The 12,293-nt window shown below is 36.3% G+C and overlaps 1 pseudogene; it reads left to right on the forward strand.

The window, feature by feature from the left end:
• Positions 1-1,980: 1,980 nt before the first annotated feature.
• LOC114034043 lies at positions 1,981-2,933 on the forward strand (annotated as a pseudogene).
• Positions 2,934-12,293: the final 9,360 nt, after the last annotated feature.

The raw sequence follows: 12,293 nt of genomic DNA on the forward strand, positions 1-12,293 counted from the left end.
GGAGGTACAAACCTGAGTTATGGCAGTGGCTGTGAGTGTACCTAAGAAGAGATGTGATATATGTGGTTGATATCGAAGTGGCAAGATTTGACAACTGACAAATTGGGATGGAAAGATATAGAGAAGAGTAGAGATTAATTTCAGGATCTAAAGGTCAAGAACGTGAAATGAACTAATGAAAAAATGTAAAGGAAGGAAGTTTCACAACACCAGATATTAAACTATAGTACAAGTAAGTAATTATCAAAACTATCTGGTACAGGCTATGAATAGAAAAGTAGGTCACTGGAATAGAGTAGACATAGAATTTACATCTGCAAATGACCATATGAACCTTCTGTTTGACAAATGCAAAGAGTTAAGAATTGGGAATAAGAATTAATTATATAGTAAAAATTGTTGGGAAAACTGGAAAGGAGTCTGGTAGAAATTGGGAATACACCAATATCTTACACCATTTACCAAGATAAGGAGTGTTATAATGATGTTCTTTCTGAGTATCTCCATATTTTATATTCTTTCTTACTGTAATTAGAAGGGAGGAAAAATGAGTTCAGAGTTGGAAGTAATAAGAACATTCCCAGAAAGAGTAATATTTAAGATAATTTCTTTTATTTGGAACTTTCAAAGCATCAACAAATAGAAACATTTCAATATAGTTTATTTTTAAAAAGAAAAATATACATATGTGTGTGTATACATATACAAATCTGTATATGCGTGTCTATGCCATTCAAGCTGTACTTCCTTTTTGTCTTTTTTTTTTTTGCATTTTGAAATGCAAATGTTGTTGTTCTTTACCTCCCTCCTTGCCTATCACTACCCACTTAACTACCTCTATTGACTCAGTGGAAGCCCTCCCTTATAAGTGATAGGCATAGTCAAAGAACACAAATCAACAGATTCATGTCTGAGAATGCATGTGTCATTCTGCACCTCTAGTCTATCATCTCTCTACCAAGACATGGTAAGGTATTATTTTCTCATTATTCTTTTCAAGACATGATTTTGTCACTGTTTTGGTCCAAGTTCTCAGATTTTTCAAAGCAGTTTCTTCTCTCATGATTATTGTGGTCATCACATAAATTGCTCTTCAAGTTCTACTGAGTTCACTCTGCATCAATTAATAAAAGCATTTCCATATTACTCCAAAGCTGTCATATTCATCACTTCTTATGGTACATAAAATTGCCACTAATTTCCTACATTACAGTTTGCTCATCTATTCTGCAATTGAAGGATGCAACAGGTAAACAGGATAGGGTTGTAGCAGGATGAGCAAGTGCTTCCCATTGTTTTACATAGAAACAGCAAGGGTTCCCATGGGAAATTTCCCACAGTCCTTCAGGCTAGCAATGTCTAGTCTAATGATAGCCCTTTGCAGTAATATGAAGTTCTAGGGGCAAAATGCAATGAGAAGACTTAGAATCCAGATTCCCCATTCCTTCTCTTTGTAGTTTTGGAGCACAACAATCATCTTGGAAACCAGGACTTTCCTTATAGTAAATTAGCATGAAGCAGATAACATTTTCCATGGTGGAAAGTGGTCCTTTGAGAGAATAGGAATCACAAAGGAGACTGTTTCTTTGGAAGGAATTAACAATGGTGGTTAGTTGGCAGAACAGCATTTACACATTTGGATATAGTCCCTGCATATATGGAAGAAAAGTTCCTATGCTGGGAATTCAACTATACTCTTTTGAGCTTTTTCATCTGCCAAAATGGCAAAATTGGCAAATAATAAAGTATTGTTAGTTCACAGGGAAAAAATTGGCAGAAACATTTTTATTCATCTCTGCTTTGCTTAAGGGCACCCTGCCAAGGTGCACAGGAGCAAAGTATTGGAGTAAGATACTAGAATGACTATGTAAGAGGTAGCCAGTGAAAGTGTCTTGAGTAAATCAATAGACATATCCAAAGTTTAATCCTATATTCCACATTAATCTCCATTTCTTTTAACAGGCACTCTTTCCAAGACAGATGTCTGACAATAACTGCAGTGCTGTGACAGAATTCATTATTTTTGGGTTGACAGATGGTCCAACCCTTTGTGTCATCCTCTTTGTGATATTTCTGGGCGCCTATGCTGTCACCTTAGGTGGTAACCTTAGTATAATCATATTGATCAGAAATAGCTCCCAACTTCACACTCCAATGTACCTCTTCCTTGGCCACTTAGCTTTTGTGGACTCTGCATATTCCTCATCTGTCACACCTGTTATGCTCAAGAATTTCTTGGTGGACAAAATCACAATCACTCTGGAAGGCTGTGTGGCCCAAATATTCTGTGAAGCCACCTTTGGGACAGCTAAGTGCTTCCTGCTGGCTGTGATGGCCCATGATTGCTATGTGGCCATCTGCAGCCTTCTACTCCATCAACATGTCTACTAGTGTCTGTACTGTTACTCATCACATCCTACATAGGTGGTTGTGTAAATTCTTGGATTACTACTGGCTGCTTATTGAATAGGTCCTTCTGTGGACCCAATAAGATCTATCACTTTTTCTGTGATTATTCACCACTTTTGAAGCTTTCCTACTCTGAAGATAAACTTGCTAAAATTCTTCCTGCTGCCTCTACTGGGTTAGTGATTGTGATCACAACGTTAATTATCCTAATTTCTTATGTATTCATCCTCTTCTCTGTGCTAAAGATGAGTTCCACTGAGGGGAGATCCAAAGCATTCTCAACTTGCACCTCCCACCTCACAGTAGTCACTCTGTTCTATGGCACTATTACATTCATATATGTGATGCCTAAATCCAGCTACACAATAGATGAGAATAAAGTAGTGTCTGTTTTCTACACTGTAATGATCCCTATGTTGAACCCTCTGATCTACAGTCTAAGGAACAATGAAGTAAAAGGAGGTCTGAGAAAACTCATGAATAGAATGGGTGAGAAGATAAGGGAATTTTGGAGAGGTGTGTAGATTAAGATTAGGAAGGTGAAGGGGGAGAAGATAAGGGAGGGATTTTTAGAGGAGCAGGTAAAATTAGGAATGGGAGGGTAAGGGGAGAAGATAAGGTAACAGGGATATAGTAAAAAGAGAAGCTAAGAAAGAAAATGGTGAGTAAAAATAAGATGGAGGGAAATTCACAAAAAGTAATTATAACTTTAAATGTGAATGGGATGAACTTACCCACAAAATAAAAATGCATAGTAGAATGGATTAAAAATCAGAATTAAACAATATAATGTTTACAAGAAACACATTTAAGAGTGAGAGATACACACATAGCTAAGGGTTGGAGTAGAATTTATTACGCGTCAGCTGATGTAAAAAAGGCAGGGGTAGCAAAGAACTTTGTCAAATCTATAAGAATATGAGTTATTACCCAATTTTTAAATGGTCAAAAGATAGGAATACATGGTTTTCCAATGAAGTAATCAAAACAATTTATAGACATATAAAAAATGCTTTAAATCATTATTGATTAGAGAAATGTAAATCAAAACAACCTTGAGATATCATTTTACACCTACCAGATCAGCTAAAATGATTGAAGAGGAAAACAACAAATGTTGGAGGGGATGTGGAAAAATTGGTACACTAATACATTGTTGGTGGAATTGTGAACTGATCCAACCATTTTGGAGAGCAATCTGGAATTATGCTCAAAAAGTTATTAAACAGCTTATACACCTTGACCCATCAATACCACTACTAGGTTTATTTCCAAAGATGATTAAGGGAAAAGGAAAGGAACCTATGCGTTCTAAAATGCTCATAGCAGCTCTCTTTGTGGTGGCAAAGAACTGGAAATTGCAGGGATGCCCATCGACTGGCGAATGACTGAACAAATTGTGGTATATGATTGTGATAGAATACTGCTGTGCTGTAAGAAATTATGAACTCAATGATCTTAGAAAAATTGGAAAGACTTGTACAAAAGAATGAAGAGTGAAATGAACACAACCAAAAGAACATTATACACATTAACAGAAATACTGTTTTAAGAATGACTTTGAAAAAAAAAGAAAAAAAATGACTTTGAATGAATAAGTCACTTTGACTATTGTAAATACCCAAATTAACTATAAAGGACACATGAAGAATGATGCCATCTGTACCCAGAGAAATAACTGATAAATAGAAATATGTACAGAATAATTTTATATATATACCCATTTGTTTCTAATGGTAACCATATCTAGGGGTGGGGGAGGGAAGGAAAAAAAGGGAAAAAAAGAAAAAATGATATGATAACTTTATTGCATATTTAAAATAAATAACAAGTTGTACTAATCAATTTGCAGTTTCATGTGAAATAACCTTTCTGTTATACTGTTATGGAAATGCTTATTTTTTCCCATAAATGAAAAATAAAGTAAATAAAAAATATTCCTTTATGTTCATGTGACACAATTTGTTCAGCCTTTCCTCAGTCACTGGCCATCTGCTTTGTTTCTAGTTCTTTGCTACCACAAAATTGATGCTATAAATATTTTGGTGTATGTGGGGAATTTCCTTTTATGAATAACTGCCTTTGTGGCATAATACACCTGAAAAAATGTATTCTTTCTCCTATGGCATAGCTCTCTGGGAAGAGTGAGGAGGGAAAGATACTAGAAGAAATTTAAGTCATGAAAAACAAAAAGAATCAATAAAGAATCATTTAAAAAATAAAAATTTCTTCGACCTGACTACTTCCTACCTTTTCAGTCTTACACTTTACTCCCATCCATGTAATTGTTCAATCTAGCTACCAGATTATCTGCCTTTCCCCACACATGACATCCATCTTCTGTGTCTTTACAATGGCTCTCTTACAGGCCTGAAATGCTTTGCTTCCCCACCTCTGCCACCCAGTTTTCTGGGATTTCCTCAGGACAACTCATTGCCCACTTTCTGCAAGAAATCTTTCCTGACTTAACTTCCTCTCTAAGATGACCTCCCATCTATTTGGCCTATAATTTGTATGTCCCTGGTTATTTACACTGCGTCTCTCCAAATGGAATGTGAGCTCCTGAAAAGCAGGGACTATTTTATTTTTGTTTTTGTTGTTTTTACTTTTCTTTGTATTACAAATAATAGCATAGATCCTGGCATATAGTAGGCCTTTAAAATCCTTGTTGACTGACCACCACTCATCCAGCTGTTCTCCAGATTTTCAATATTTTGCTAAAATGAAGCCAGGAATGAACATGATATTTTATATCTGGTCTGATTAAGGCAGAATCCAAGCAAATTATCAGCTTCCTAATTTTTGATCCTATCCTTCTCTTAATGTAGCCTAAATTCTTATTAATCCTACTGGTTCATATGATGTACTCTGCAAAAATGATTACCTTTCCCATTGCTTTGTAATCTTTATTTTTTCAAACACTAGTTTAACACTTAACTTTGACTATAATTCTACATTGTCTATTCTGTACTGCAGTTCTCCCCTCTCTAACCTTTTACCCAATATGACATCATTTGGGAAATAATCACTTTTTTGAATAGTCTGATCATAGTGACCTCACAGAAAAATTTGAAATCTGACACTGTTTATCCCTCTTTCTCTTTTTTCTTCATAATTTCTCTTCATATTATTGTTCAAATCATGCAGCGTCTTGGGGGTACTTATCCAAACTCACACACATGTTCACGAGTCAGGACCCAAAGAGCAAGGCTGCCCTCACATGTAGACTCCAGTATCCAAACCTCTGGCGTTTGGCTCTTCTGGCCTTTTGAAACTCACATGGTCTCAACCTTCTCTAACAGTTCCTTCACTTAAGAAAAAGTCATAATAGACACAACAAAGGCAGGAACAATCACAGGGCCAAGTGCATATGGATTCATAGCAACCTAGGTGGAGAGATGAGGCCACTGAGTCAGTGTCTGGAATGATGGCAATTTTCCTAATTGGAGGTTTGGAGAAACAGTGACTGAACTTATAATTTTTCATCTCAAAAACTCCCTAAAGCTGACAAGGAGGGAACCATACAGACCTTTGGGGACAACAAATCATACTATAGGCTTAAAATCAGTTAATTTTTGTTACAGATATTGCAAAGAGATGGTGAGTGGAGTTTTAGGAGCGTAAACTGACACATTTTGAGGAGCAAGAGCAGTACTGTTCTCCCTATGGTTCCAGATAAGGCAAGTGAGGAGGTGGAATGGAGTATGATGGAGGTATGTATGGTGGCAAGGTAGCTCTTGAGGAGATGGTCAGGCAACAATGTGAAGCACATCTGGAGCTGGTTTGGCCCAATATGGTGAAACACAGAGGCACTTATTATTGTATACTCAAAATGGTAACTTCTTAACTAGGAAAAATGTTAATGTTGAATAGAGTTTATTGTAATTATGTTAACTTGAATGTTGAATTTGGTTTTCTTGAAAACTTTTATAAAACTTTTTTTAAAACTTTTTTATGTTTCACGCTAAAAAATTAACAAATTTTCTCTAACTTGTGAAAAAAAATCCTGAATAGGATATGTTCCTACCAGTGAACTCAATCCATAACAAGTATAAGTTGAAAGAAACTTTTTCCCCGGTCACAACCAAAATAATTATTAACACATGTACTGGGGATGCTACCCAAGACATAAATTACATTCCACAGTCACTAAATATATTTCATCCTTAGGCTAATCATGAGAATATACCCCCTGCAGGCCTTCCTTCCAGTTTACTATAACATATTTCTAAAACTGCAGAGGTGGTTGAGTGTATGCCAAGGTTGAATTGCCACTCTTTATTATGGGACATAAAATGGATAATTTTGATCACACAAAATTAAATTTTTGCATAAAAATACCCAATGCAGCCAAGATTAGAAGGAAAAGTGGAAAATGGAAAAAATTTAAAACAAGTTTCTCTGATGCAGGTCCCATTTTTCAAATGTATAGAGAACTTAGTCAAATTTATAAGACCCAACTGAAAAATGGTCCAAGGATATGAGCAGGCAACTTTCAAAAGAAATCAAAGCTATCTACAGTCATATGAAAAAAATGCTCTACATCATAATTGGCTAGAGAAATGCAAATTAAATCAACTCTAGGGTACTACTTCATAGCCATCAGATTGACTATTATGAAAGAAAAAAAATGACATTGTTGGAGGGAATGTGGGACAATTGAAACACTAATGTTGTGAAGTGACCCAAACATTCTGGAGAACAATGTAGCACTATACCCAAAGGGCTATCAAACTACATACCCATTGATTCAACAATACCTCTACTAGGCCTGTACCCCAAAGAAATCAAAGGAAAAAAGAAAAGACCAATACCAAGTTCTTTTTCCTTCCATGACCACAGAGTGAATGATCCTTATCTCCTTCTCTCTGGCTGTCAGCTGACTCACAGCATCTGTCAACTGTCTTATGGCAAATCTCTGTCAAATATCATAAATGCTCTTATGTTCCAGGGAAATTTTATCAGGAGCCTTGAAAAGGTTGTCAATACTGTCTTTACACATGGATGATTATCCTCACTGTGAATAGTACCTCTGTTCCATGATCTCCAGTTTCTACTAAACTGAGTTTCATAGATGGTGTTTTCAACCTCAGTTCTGCATATGTGTAAACAGTATGGGTTATAGCCTGACCAAAAGGAATCTGGTGAGGTGATGGGGACCAGTTTTCATATCTAGTCAACGTGGTCACATCCACAATTGCCACATGTTGATCACAGAACAATTTTTGAGAGCCTCCATGATAGATCATACTGGTTTGGCTATGTTGCTATCCAATCTTGTTTTTCACTTTTTTAAAATCCTGGATAAACATAGACAAAGGAAAATAAATGAAAGCCCTTGAGAACTTAGAGAACTTCTCACACAACTCATTTGTGTGTTTGTAATTTTCTCAATCCCAGTAGATTTCAAAAGGCATCTTAATGATGTAGGCTACATTTGTAATTGAGGTGCTCAAGCACTTATATCCCAAATAGTATTGAACTCAACATAAATATGGTGCTGCCATGCAAAGATAATGATTTGGAATCCAAAGATATCATCTTCATGCATCAGTAGGTACCACTGCTGTTCTTGATTTGGCTATAAAATGCTTAGATATAATTTTTGATTTGTACCTCATTTCAAGAGGCACCTGTCTATTCCTCTTGCTAAGTCAGACTTTGTATTAATTTCAATTTTACAATTACAACATCTCTCTGTCTCTGGTTCTCTTTCTCTATCTCTGTCCTCCAACTCTTTGTCTGCGTGTCTATATCTGTCTGTCTGTCTTTGTCTCTGTCTTTCTGTCTGTGTCTGTCTTTCTGCCTGTCTCTGTCTCTCTGGGTCTCTTTCTCTCTCTGTGTTTCTGTCTACCTGTCTCTGTCTCTAATTGTCTCTGTCTCTCTGTCTTTCACTGTCTCCTTCTCTCTGTGACTCTGTCTTTCTCTCTCTCTCATTCATTCATTCATTCTTAATTTGGGTCTTCATGTTTCTGATCCCTTGTAGTGCCATATAAACTCAAAGATTTGGAAGTGAATTATGTGCATGGAGCATCATTACAGCATGGTAGTAAATAAATTCTGCTCTACCACAAGTTATTTCATATATCTTGAAACCTCACTACAAATAGTAAGTACCTGAAAGAACATGGTTAGGTAAGGAAACGGGTGAAGATCTCTGTGTATACATAGGTACATTTGTTTCAGGATCACTTTTCACTCACTTTTCAAATTGAAGCTTTGGGGAAGGAATTTCAATCTTTTGGTTGATTTGGTTGAAAGAGAATTAGACTTGTATAAAGGAGAGCTGGATCTTACTGGCTATAAGTGTGATTGTGGGTAAGTCACTGAACTTCCGTGATCCTTAGTTATCTCATCTATGGAATAAGAATAGCAATCTTTTCCTCCAAAAATTGTGGAAGGAAAATAATTTATGAAATTTAAATTGTGGCTTTCAGGTATTAGTATTCCTGTTTTCTGATTATTATGATTAAGTTAACCAAAATAAATGAAACTTGAGATTTCAAAAGTGAGAGGTTGCCTTCCATTCAGCTTATATTTTGATGTGCCCACTATGCACTGGGCACTGTCCTAGGTATGCAGTTACAAAGAAAAAAAAATGCAAAACACTTCATAATCTTAGGGAGTTTACTTTCTATTGGAAAGGAAGGGAGGAAATACTTTAACAGATAAGTAAATATAAGATGAAGAGGGTAAAAGTTTTAGAAACTAGGCCTCCTCTAAGTAGTGATTCACTAACTGAGACACAAAGGTAACTTGAGATTATAAGAAGCAGAGAAGAGGTAGTGCCTTTCAAACATGAAAGATGGTCTGTACAGATAGACAGAGACAGAGGAAGAATTCTGAGTCTGAGGAACAGACAGTAGGTCATGTGGGCTGGGATTTGGAATACCTGCCTGAGAATAAAGTGAAATAAATCTGAAGAGGGAGCCTTGATTCAGATTGAGCAGGACAAGCTGAAAAATTGTTATTTTGTCCCCAGGGCAATAAGGGATCTGTTCAAGGCTTGACTGCAAGTGATATGGTCAGCCATGTGCTTTAGAAAGGCAATTTTTATAGATGTTTAGAGAAAGAAAAGACTGGAATTCTAATTAAGAGGCTTTTGCAATAGTCCAAGTGAGACAAGATGCAAATCTGAGTTAGGGAGGTAGCTATGTGGGTGGACATATGAGGAGATGTGATATACATTATGGATGTAAAAGTTGCAAGATTTGGCAATTGACTGGTTGGAGAAGGGAAAATGGAGAGAAGAGGAGAGATTAATTCTGGATTATAAACAAGGTACCTAGAAAGAAGGTGTGGTCCTGAACATAAATAAGAAATTATAGACATAAGTGATTTTAGAATGAAAGCTGAGGATAAGATGAGTTCTCTTTTGGACTTGTTAATATTTTTTTGCTAGGCAATGGGGTTAAGTGACTTGCCCAGATTCACACAGCTAGTAAGTATTTTGTGTCTAAGTCAGATTTGAACTCAGGTCCTCTCAACACCAGGACCAGTACTGTATCCACTGTGCCACCTGGTTGTGTGATTAAACATGAGGAGATGTGACATATTTTGCAGATGTACAAGTGACAAAATTTGGCAGTTGACTGGATTGATGAAGATATAGAGAAGAGAGGTCAACTCCAGGATTGCAAAATAGGGTGCTGGGAAGGATGGTGGGACCTTCAACAGAAATAAAGAACTATTGAGATAAATGTTTTTTGGTTGAAGGAGTGGGATAAGATGAATTCTCTTTTGGATTTGTTGAGTTTTAAATGTCTTTGGGATATCCACATGAAAATATCCAATCATTAGTGATTTGTGGATTAAAGTTCAGGGCTGCATGTAAATTTGGAAGTCATCTGAATGAAGGTGGTAATAGGATTTGTGGAAGGTAATGAGTTGATTCAGTTGGTGCAGAAAAAGAAAAAGGGCAGCTAGATAGTGCAGTGGGCAGAGTGCAGACTCTGCAGTCAGGAAGACTCATCTTCCTGAGTTCGAATCTGTCCTCAGACACTTAGTAGTTGTGTGACCCTGGGCAAGTCACTTAATCCTATTTGCCTCAGTTTCCTCATCTGTTAAATGAGCTGGAGAAGGAAATGACAAACCACTCCAGTATCTTTGTTAAGAAAATCCCAAATTGGGTCACAAAGAGTCAAGCACAATTGAAAATGACTGAACATACAGAAAAAAGGGCCTGTGATAGAGCCTTGCAGCACTAGGCAGCACAGGGATCATGATTTGGCAAAAGAGGTTGAGAAAGAAAGTCAGGCAAGTAGGAAGAATACTAGTACCAGGAGAGAGCAGTGTCATGTAAGCTTGTGAAGAGAAAATATGCAAGCAGAGTGAGTGAGCCACTGTGTCACATGCTCTATAGAGGCCAGAAAACAATTAATCAACAAACACTGATTAAGAACCTATTATTTTTCAGTCATTTTTGCTAGATTCTCAGGATAAAAAGACTGAAACAATCCTATTCTCAAGAAATTTAAATGAGTACTATGAAATACAATTAAGAAATTAATGGTAACTTTGGAGAGAATAGTTCCAGTGCAGTGATGGGGTCAAACATCAGAGTATAATAAGTTAAGAAGTGGGAGGAGAGAAGCTAGACTCAACAAGGGTACCCCTCTCCTCCCATACGCCCAAGAACTTGGCTGAGAAAGTGAAAAGATATAGTATAATAGCTTGAAAGGATGTCAGGGTAAAGTGAAAGTTTTTAAATGATGGGACAAATCTAAGCCTGTTTGTAGGCAGAAAAGAAGAAGAATTTTGATAAGGAAATTAAGGATTAAAAAGGGAGTTTTTCACTGGGGAAAGCTTCAGAATGGCATAGGAGACATGGGATCAAAGAAACAAGTAGAGGTGCTGGCCTTGGAAAAAAAGGACTATCTCTTTTTTAGAGATTGGAGCAAAGACAACAAGGGATAATCTTGAGGAGTTTTGAGTTGAAGAATAGGAAAAAACAGGCAGCCCACAGAGACAGTATTTCTGTCGTCAAGAATAGGATGTAAAGTCCTCTCTTGAGAGGGAATGATGAGGCAGGAAATGTTGAGATATTGACTCAGCACTATATAATTTTTTATTTAATTAGAACATTCTTTTTTCTTGTAGTTACAAAGAAAGAATTGACCATAGACACATAATGATTGTCATACTTAGGCTCTTTTTAAACTAAACGGTATCTAGCTATTTTATATTCTTTCTTACTGAACTTAGAAGAAAAGAAAAATTAGTTTGGAGTTGGGAATAAGAAGAACATTTCAAGAAAAAGTAACATGTAAGAAAATTTCTTTTATTTTGAACTTAACAAGTATCAACAAATGCAAACAATTAAAGATAGCTTTTAAAAAAAGATTATATGCATATATGCAAAGTTTAATAGGATGGTAACAGTTTCTTAACTTGTATGTTCATCTGTGCTTCTTATTTTCTTTTGTGAATTTTAAAGTTGTTTAGTCAGTGATTTCCCCATCTCCTGTTTCAATCACTTTGTCAGTAAGCTACATCTCCCCATTCACACTGGATGCCCCTTTTTGTAACAGACATTTATAGTGAAGGAAAACAAATCAATAAATCAGCCATGTCTGATAATGCATATCTCATTCTGTACTGGCAGTCCATCACTGCCAAGAATTGATAGGCAGTCTTTCCTCATCAGTCTTTGGAAGACATGATTTGTCTCTACTTTGGTCTGATTTCTGAGATATTTCAAAGTTATTTCCCCTCACATGGCTCTTGAGGTCATTACATAAATTGATCTTCTAGTTCTCCTTAGTTAATTCTGCATCAGCTAATAAAAGCTTTTCCATATATGCCAAAGCAGTAAAATTTATCTCTTCTTATGGCACAGTGAATTGCCACTGCTTTCCTACATCACAGTTTGCTCAACTATTCCT

Source organism: Vombatus ursinus, unplaced genomic scaffold, assembly GCF_900497805.2.
Source record: "Vombatus ursinus unplaced genomic scaffold, bare-nosed wombat genome assembly UNPS02007855.1, whole genome shotgun sequence".
NCBI lineage: Eukaryota > Metazoa > Chordata > Mammalia > Diprotodontia > Vombatidae > Vombatus > Vombatus ursinus.